This window comes from Octopus bimaculoides, chromosome 6 (assembly GCF_046866305.1).
Source record: "Octopus bimaculoides isolate indiv1 chromosome 6, ASM4686630v1, whole genome shotgun sequence".
Lineage (NCBI taxonomy): Eukaryota > Metazoa > Mollusca > Cephalopoda > Octopoda > Octopodidae > Octopus > Octopus bimaculoides.
The window spans coordinates 77,054,147-77,061,692 of record NC_142933.1 but is presented as its reverse complement, the minus strand read 5'-3'; the positions used below and the strand labels follow the sequence as shown (position 1 = coordinate 77,061,692).

General features: G+C 39.1%; 1 protein-coding gene across 1 annotated transcript in view; it reads left to right on the top strand.

The window, feature by feature from the left end:
- Positions 1–369: 369 nt before the first annotated feature.
- LOC106874031 (contactin) overlaps positions 370–7,546 on the top strand; it is a 223,550-nt gene continuing 216,373 nt past the window's right edge. The window contains exon 1 of the mRNA XM_089354118.1: positions 370–987. The gene's annotated coding sequence lies outside the window, so the exon portion shown is untranslated. The remainder of the gene's footprint in view (positions 988–7,546) is intronic.

Sequence of the window (7,546 nt, the reverse complement as noted above, 5' to 3'; positions counted from 1 at the left end):
TTTTAATAAAAGCTAATATTTTCTAAATCATAATATTTTATTTGAAATTTGATCATCAGCTGCAATATTTTAAGTAAAACTTTTCTCCTGTAATTTACTAGATATAGTAACCTACTGTGAACTTTTCAAGATGAATATTATTTCTTCTGGTCGCATTTTTCCATGTAATAATTCAATATGTGTAGGAGAGAGTGAGAGAGAGAGTGAGCTAGGGTGTGTGTGTGTGTGTTTGTGTGTGAGAAAGAGAGAAAGAGAGAGAGAGAGAGAGAGCGTGTATGGATTTCCGTTGGATTTTTGTGTGTATGTGCGCATGTATTTGATTATAGTTAGTCCTTATTTGTATGTTTGTATATGTGTATATGTGTATGTGTATTATTGTGTGTGTGAGTGTATCGTGTGTATGTGTATAGGTGTATGTGTGGGGGAGCGTGTGAGAGAGAGAGACAAAATAGAATGTGTGTGAATTAGCAAATTACCGTTGGATTTTGTGTGTATTTGTGCATGTGTATGCGTGTATGTGTGTGTATGTGTGCATGTGGTTGGTCCTTATTCGTGTGTGTGTGTGTGTGTGTGTGTGTGTGTGTGTGTTTGTTTATTAGCACGAACCTGTGAACCAGAGAATGTCTTGCCATTTGAATATCTTGTCATTTTTCTGCTCTTGCAGTTGGTCGTACTGTCATATTTCGGTGGCTAAACAAAGATAGTGCTTAAGTATGTCATCTTAATATCATAGATTGAATTTGAAGTCAATATTTGTAAGAGACAAGAAAAAGTGTGTGTGAATTAGCATGTTATATACAACAACACCGTTTGCTTTTACCTTCCCCCACCCTCATATCTGCCTGGCTCATCCTATCGTATTCAGTTACAAAACTGAATTGAAAACACCATAGTTATAATTCAACTTCTCACGGATTTCTCATATTTACCCGCCATTATTTGGAACAACTTAAATAGACATTTGACAATAACAGATGCAGTTTGCAAGTAAGTAATATATATATATATATATATATATATATATATATATATATATATATATATATATATATATATATAATGTGTGTGTGTGTGTGTGTGTGTATGGTTTTTTTTCACTCCTTTACTTGTTTTTGCCATTGGAGCACGGCTTTGCTGAGGCACCGACTACTCAAATGAATCAACTCAGTCTATCGGTCTCTTTTGGGGTAAAGCTAAGTTAGAGGGACGTAAATAAATTGACATCGTTTATCGAGAATTGGAGGACAAATGCTGACATGCACATACAAACAAACGAGTACACACACACACACACATAAAGCTACACACATGCACACACATACACACATACAAATATATACGGCGGGCTTTCACACAGTTTCTATCTACCAAATACACTCGTGAGGCATTAGTCAGCACGGGTGTATATATATACTCTTTTTACTCTTTTACTCTTTTATTTGTTTCAGTCATTTGACTGTGGCCATGCTGGAGCACCGCCTTTTAGTCGAGTTAATCGACCCCATGACTCATTCTTTGTAAGCCTAGTACTTATTCTATCGGTCTCTTTTGCCGAACCGCTAATTATGTGTGTATGTATGTATGTATGTATATGTATGTGTCTATGTATGTATGTATGTATGTATGTATGTATGTATGTATGTATATGTATGTGTCTATGTATGTATGTATATGTATGTATACATAATTATATGCATAACTGCTTACGTATTCGTTAGCCTGAGTGTGAGTGTGTGTCCATATGTGTTTGACTTCTTTTTATTGAAGTTGATTATCTCCATAGTCTGCCTCGATCGTGATCATGCATGTATACTTTGGATTATGCACTCCTAGGTGTACATAGATAATCTTTTTTAGACAATATGATGTGATTTGAAAGTGATTTCGTTGCAATTTTTAGCAGATCAAGAGACCACGAAGTAACTCTCAATTTGTTTTATATGTATGCTTAGGCATACAAAAATATCACACAAAGCGAGACGTAGAGTATTAAGCATGCCAAGAGATTCGTCTCTTTTAGCAAGGACACGTGCAGGGCTAAGACAGATATCAGGAGTGATTTCGATATCACTACGGGTAACTTTCACATAGTTGAAACGTGCGTAACTACATTTGTTTCTCCTTAACAATATGTGCACGAGCAAAGGTAGTGTGCTGGCAGAATCATCAGCACGCCGGGCGAAATGCTTAACGGTATTTCGTTCCTGTGAATTATCTCCTGTCATATGAAATTGGTGAATTATTGTGAATACTTCTGTGTTACTCTGTGAAAACTGTTTGAATTTCTGTAAGTTGTCTCTGTGAATAATTGTGATTTTTGTGGAATTTATTGTTGTAACGTTTCACGCGAGCCGCTGCATTTTTTCCCCAGCTATGGTGAGTGGTAGTGTTTCCAGTATGGAGAGCTACGCCAGGGCCGCCGCAGAGAAGAAGCCAGTGCCGCTGGAAACCAAGTTGATCGAGCTGGATATGGAAGAGTGAGCAGAAGCAGGAATTTGATAGAGGTACAGGGAGACTCATACAAATTGTCCCCACGTAAAGAGACCAAGGAAGATAACATTCTGAGGGCTGTTGTGTATCGTGCACAGGCTGTCGAGATCAGTAAAATTGAAATGGTGATGGAAGAGGAAATCGAGGAGTGCCTGGGTGAAATTGTGAATGAAGCCACGTACATCGGCAGAGGAAGAAAGTTCGGTACGATAGAGGTGAGGTTTGCCACCATAGAAGAGGCAGCCAAACATGCGACCAACATTTTAAGAAACACGAAAATAGCATTACTACCAAGTTATAGAGGAAGAAGAAGTGTGAGAATGCGTATTCCGAGAGTGCCACTAGAAATTAAACCGGAGTGGTTGGTTGCAACAGTTCTGTCTGCAACCAAGGAGGATCCGGAATTGGGACCAGTGGCGGAATCAAAAGTGCGCAACTGGTGGGGATTTGGACTCGAAATGTGGCTTTTTGCCACATTCGAGGACTTAGAAACAATTCCCTACCAGATAGAAGTGGAGGACGAAAGAACGTTAAATGTCGTAGTCGAGGGAAGGAAATCAAATTGTTACATGTGCGGGGAGAGAGGTCATATAAAGACCAAATGCCCCCGATATGAGTTCACACAGCTACAGCAAGAGAAAACACAAGCAGAGGAGGAAAACATTGTAAACCACACTGAGGAAATGAAAGAGAGACAGAAGTGTGAAACAGAGAAAACAAAGAAAAAGAACGAAAATGGAGCTACTAACCCTAAAAGCGATAGAAAAATAAGTCAAAGGAACGGTCAACAGAAAATAAAAAAGAGATAGGAAAGCCAGAAAGTTATAATATACAAGAAGAGGAGGAGAGAACGGATAAAGATGTTAAATACAAAGGGATTTTGATAAAACACGAGAAGAACAAGCAGATGGACAGAAAAATCACGAAGTTGGAGGAAATAATAAGAGGGAAGATGCCGGAAACCTGTGCTGAGAAATGCCTTTTAATACACGAGGAAAACTATTGTGAGTACATAAAAGAACTTGGTGAAAATGTAACAACGAAACGGGTATGGTTGGTGGAGAGACCACCCCCTAAAACTTATTATTTGCAGTTGATAAAGACGGAAGTAACAGTGATTAATGGGAGAAAAATAACGCAAGTATTTCAGTTTTTTGAGTTGCAAAACTGTTAAAATGTATGCATGATGTTTAAGTAAAAGTGAAAAACTGAATAAATGTAATCACCCGACTTCGGGGATCGAGTAGACATTGCGCCTCATTTTTTCATTCTTGCATATTATCATTTTATTTTAATTTTTCTTCTATTATTATCATTCGCTTTTGTAATTTTAGTTCCCCGATTTTATGTTTGTTACGTTTTGTAATGTCTTTCTGTTTTGTGATGTCCTATAAAAACTCTTTGTATAGCCCTTTTTGGGTAATAAAGAAATCGGTATTTTGTCTGTCTCTTTTGTTTCTTACGCGTCGCACATGTGTTCGTGGCGAAAATTGCTGTTTCTTACTGTTAATATTGCTAATAACTGCTGTTTCTTGTTGAATTGTTGAATTTCTTAACTGTTGGAGTTTTCATTTGAAAACACTAAGTGTTTGTAGAAAGCACGCGTTATTCATTCCTCCGTTAGGGGAAGAATGTCGTCTAGCGAGGAGCCTACCGTTGGAACAGAAATGTTTGTTTCTCCTGTTCAAAGGAAGAATTACATGTTGTCTGGCGAGGAGCCAACTACGAGCAAGGAAATAGTGGATTCCCCCGAAAATGGAATGTTTGATTCCCCCGTTGCAAAAAAGAATGACAAAATGTATGAGTTATTTGGAGATGTATCTGAAAGCTCGTCAGAACTTTCACTAGAAGAATTCCCGAGTTTGCCAAAAAACAAAAGTATTGTGTCCAAAAGAATAATTGATGCACCTAGCATCCAAACTGAACAACCGAAAAAAGAAAAAAAGAGTTTTCGACGAATAAGTGTAATTTCATGAAATACAGTGAAATTATGTAAATAAACGATAACGTGGTTAAAATACAACCACCGGAGAAATTACAATTAGAAAAAAAACCCCAGAAAACAATAATATTCAAAACTTACTGTTTGCAAAAAAGAAAAATTGAGAATTGCCTGAAGCCAATCTGTAGCGACGTGGTTTATCTGACAAGAGGCAGGAAATTTGGTACGGTGCAAGTAAGGTTTACCAACAAAGAAATTGCACAGAAACATTCAGTAGAAACGCTGAAAATGGCCTACGTGGCGCCCCACCCCACCTATATAGGGATGAGAACGTCCAAAATTAAAATCACGAGGGTCCCACCGGAAATGGATCCTATGTGGTTGGTAGCGGCAGTCTTAATCAAACAGGAAGATAAAATTACTCTCCTCTAGGCTGCCGCTACTGAAAACGCTAACTGGACTGGTCAAACAGTCTCCTCATCCAGGCTGACCCCGAGTTCAAAAGGTTTTGCGAACAGGAAGCCTGGTGTTCTCGTAGACCGTGGTCGAGTGAATGGCATAAAGAGTGCCGTAAGGCCCTCTTGCTATTCCGGCGCTTGGGCAACACCAGTGGTGGGGATTCCATAAAGATTTTATATAGTGGGTTGGTAGAGTCTGAATGCGACGATGGCCTGGGGGTGACTCTAGGTCTCGGGTTTAGTTATCTGGACAGCCTGTTTCACCGTATATTCGGGTTGAGAACGTTGGACAACTTCCAAAAGTCCTTAACCTGGCAATGATACAGGGATAAGTTCGCAAGACACGGTAAGCGTCAGTCACCGACCTGTCCAAGATGTGGGTGAGACAGGGAAACCGTCCATCACGCTATTGTTCAGTGTCCTGAAATATCTGAAATGTGGACTTATGCTGAACACCTGCTGCCCGGTGAAGGAAGAGTACAGCTGTCGACTGAGTTAATTATAAAAATTGACCCACCGGGAGTTTTAACAAACGAAAGCAAGAATTGTTTTCTCACGGTTGAAGCAATAGCGAAAGAGGCAGTATGATAGACTAGGATAAAAGGAATTAATACAGGCAACTTTATCTCTGGTCACAATTTACGATCATTCTTTTATTTTTCATTTGAAAAAGGTGTGGCTGGAGAAGAGATGTCTGTCGGAATGTACGTTCCAAAAGAGATGGAAGCATGTTGCACGAGTGTTGTGCGTGCAAGGAACTGTGTGAATAAACGGAAAAAAGGTACCAGCGATAGATCGGGGCTTGTGGGGTCGGAGCGTGGCCTGATCATCGCTTCATTTGTATTGTCCCTATATTGTTAATTTCATTCGATTTTTTAAATATTTCATTTAATTTTTAAAAGTCACATTTAATGTAAAATCATAGCATTACTGATCCCATCAGTTGTTCTGTCCATTTCTATGTTTAGCCCCCGGTGCCCCGGTGGGCAATAAAGAAATTGGTATTTCGTCTGTCTTTATGTTTTGAGTTCAAATTCCACCGAGGTCGACTTTACCTTTCATCCTTTCGGGGCCGAAAAATTAAGTACCAATTGCGTACTGGGGTCGATCTAATTGACTGGCCCCCCTCCCCCAAAATTTTGGGCCTTCTTCCTAGAATAGAAAAGAATCGTTACTACGCCGGGCAAAATGCTTACTGACATTTCCCTCGTTTTTCCGTTCTGTCTTCAAATTTCGCCAAGGTCGATTTTTACCTTTCATCCGTTCGGAGTTAAGCACTGGGAGGCGATGTAACCGACTTAACCACTCCCTCGAAATTACTGGCCTTCTGCGAAAATTTTTAATCAATATGTACATGGATAAGTTCAGTCGCAATATGGGTAACTTTTGGTAAACTGAAATCTGTGAATTAGTGGGATTGTTCCTGCTCAACAAAATGTGCATCTCGACTGAAAGAAACCATTGTTCCAAAATGTACTCCTCTTTACCTTATATGTGAATGTATACAAATATATATTTTAAATGTAATCAATCATCAGATCTAATCAATAGATTCCAATATCTTGAGACAAATGAATTGAATAAAATGACTGCGAATGTAAAATACTGGATCTGTTACTTTATTATAATTTGAGTATAATTTTCGGTAGACTCAGTAAAATTACTTGTGTTATGCAATGTTCTCAGGGTGGCGAAATGGCAGTATCGTTAGCCCGCTGGACAAAATGCTTCACAGCATTTCGTCCAACTTTACGTTTTGAGTTCAAACTCCGCCGAACTTAACTTTGCCTTTCATCTTTCGGGGTCGATAAAATAAGTACTAGTTGGAGACATGGGGTCTGTGTAATCGACTTACCCCCACTCCAAAACTTCTAACCTTGTGCCAGAATTGGAAATCAATATTTTAGCGAGGTATGGGGGCAAGTGCTACTGTATATATCAATAACTTCACTGCCTTAGTTTCATCTAAAGCTCATTTTTTTTTTGCGGTATTAATATTAATGAGGAGGGGCATGTCGTCTGTCTGTAGGTTCTAGGTTCAAATTCTGGGTCGATGAAATAAATATCAATACATTTCCCACGCACATTTGTTTCATGGTTAATGTACTACAATATATATGTGAGTGCCAATCAAAAACGTTATTTGTCTATATATGGCCTCTGCTACTAAACGAATTTGACAATTTTTCTGTCGATTTAATTTCTAGATGCAGCTTTGCTCCTCGCTTCCTACATTCTCTGCCAACCTTTAGTCCTCTTTCTTTTCACTTAACCTCCACAATGGCTTCGCTGAAAGCTAAGAATCTCTCCAGCTCGTTTCATCCAGTATTTACTTCCTCTCCCTTCGTTCACTTCTCCCCTTACTCCGCACCACTTCTCTCCGATCTCCTCTCTTCTACTCATCACATCATTCCTTGTACTTTCACTTCATTCCATTAAATATTTTCTAGCTTGCGGACAGAGAGACAATAACCTCACCTTATCTCTCTTTGTCTTTCTCTTTCTCTATCTCTCTCGCTCTCGCTCCGTCTCTCTCTCTCTTTCTCGCTCTCCCTCCCACTTCTCTCTCTCTTAACCTCTCATATTCACTTCCTACAGAAAACCAAGAACTCGAAACATTAAAGTTTTTACTCTTCACGACAATTGAACATATCTG